This window comes from Schistocerca piceifrons, chromosome 2, assembly GCF_021461385.2.
Source record: "Schistocerca piceifrons isolate TAMUIC-IGC-003096 chromosome 2, iqSchPice1.1, whole genome shotgun sequence".
Lineage (NCBI taxonomy): Eukaryota > Metazoa > Arthropoda > Insecta > Orthoptera > Acrididae > Schistocerca > Schistocerca piceifrons.
Window position 1 is genome coordinate 934756599 of NC_060139.1, and position 1948 is coordinate 934758546.

A 1948-nucleotide genomic window follows, 5' to 3' on the forward strand; every position below is an offset into this window, starting at 1 on the left:
GCTTTTATAAATGAAAAAAACAGGAATTTTGAATGTTCTAGGTATTAATTCATTTCGTTAATCAGTTTTCGGTCCACAAGGCAATCACCAGACTTAAAATATCGTTGTGAAATAAGATGCAATACTAGTGAACAACGCTGAAAACGATTATTCACATCGAGAGTGATATGCAAACTCAGAATAAAAATAAAGTAATTGAAATTGCTAAAGGTTAACAGTAAATAAATATCAAACTTCCTGGCAGATTAAAACTGTATGAGCGACCGACACTCGAAATCGGTACCTTTTGCGGGCAAGTGCTCGACCAACTGAGCTTCTCCGGCCGGAGTGGCCGAGCGGTTCTAGGCGCTACAGTCTGGAACCGCGCGACCGCTACGGTCGCAGGTTCGAATCCTACCTCGGGCATGGATGTGTGTGATGTTCTTAGGTTGGTTAGGTTTAAGTAGTTTTAAGTTCTAGGGGACTGATGACCACAGCAGTTAAGTCCCATAGTGCTCAGAGCCATTTTTTTTCGACTGAGCTACTCATGCACGACTCACCATTCCTCCTCGCAGCTTTGATTCTGCCAGTACCTTGTATCTTGCCTTCCAAACTTCACAGAAGGTCTCCTGCGAACCTTGCAGAACTAGCACTCCTGGAAGAAAGGATATTGTGGAAATAAGAAGAATTAAAGTTGTGAGGTCGGCTCGTGAGTCATGTTTTGGTAGCTCAGTCGGTAGAGCACTTGCTGGCGAAAGGCAGAGGTCCCAAGATCGAGTCTCGCTCCCTTACACAAGTTTAATCTGCCAGGAGGTTTCATATGGGTGCACACACCGCTGCAGAGTGTAAATTTCATCCAGTAAATAAATATGTTGGTAACAAACTAGGAAAACATTAACACTGCACTACACCTCAAAAACCCGGCGTGCGCGCGCGCTTGTGTGTGTGTGTGTGTGTGTGTGTGTGTGTGTGTGTGAAGGTGAGGTGAAAGGAAGAAGAACAAAATTAACAAAGGATTATGCTCAACAGCAGAGATTGTGTACTTATGGTAAAATAATTTTACAGCCCTAATTACAATTTAAATTAACAGTCAAAATAAAATAAAATTAATAAGAAACAACAGGACTGAAGACTAGACTGAAGAGTTTTACATACGAAAGGTGATGAAGGAACAGAGGTAAAAATAGAATTGATCATTTAACAGTAAATATAAATGATAAATTACATATTAGTGATGCGAACAGCTTCTCTGAATTTATTTTAGGGAAGATGTGCCTATTATAAAACGAAAGATTGTTCTGAGTACACAGAAACTCATAATAATATATATTTTTACCTTAGCCCATGAAACTGAGTGCAGGTTTAACTACTGTACATAGCTACAAGTTTTCTGAATTTTATGTTACTATTGTTGTTGTGGACTAGGTAACCTTGGTTGTCCTGTTACACATAACAGTAGTAAATTTCTGGTGCAGACTCTTGGTAGTACAAGTACTTGAAGGTACTACTGTGCTTTTACTCATTTACTGTACTGTGTTTATATGGTTGCCCAATGGTGCTGTACTATAGCTGGACACTGTGAATATTCTTCTTCCTATCTTTTTGGTGCCAACGGCCTTGCCTCAGTGGTAACACCGGTTCCCGTCAGATCACCGAAGTTAGGCGCTGTCCGGCTGGGCTAGCACTTGGATAGGTGACCATCTGGTCTGCCGAGTGCTGTTGGCAAGAGGGGTTCACTCAGCCCTTACTTGATTGATAATTAGCGGCTCCGGTCTCGTAAACTGACGTACGGCCAGGAGAGCGTTGTGCTGACCACGTGGCCCTCCACATCCGCATCAAGTGACGCCTGTGGGCTGGGGATGACACGGCGACCGGTCGGTACTGTTGGGCCTTCCAAAGCCTGTTCGGACGGAGTATTTTTTTATTCGTGACTGGTGCTCACTTGTGAGTCACAGGGGCTGAAACACAT

At 42.9% G+C, this 1948-nt stretch overlaps 1 pseudogene; it reads left to right on the top strand.

Annotated features, from left to right (window-relative positions):
* Window positions 1–1586: 1586 nt before the first annotated feature.
* LOC124778374 lies at window positions 1587–1704 on the top strand (annotated as a pseudogene).
* Window positions 1705–1948: the final 244 nt, after the last annotated feature.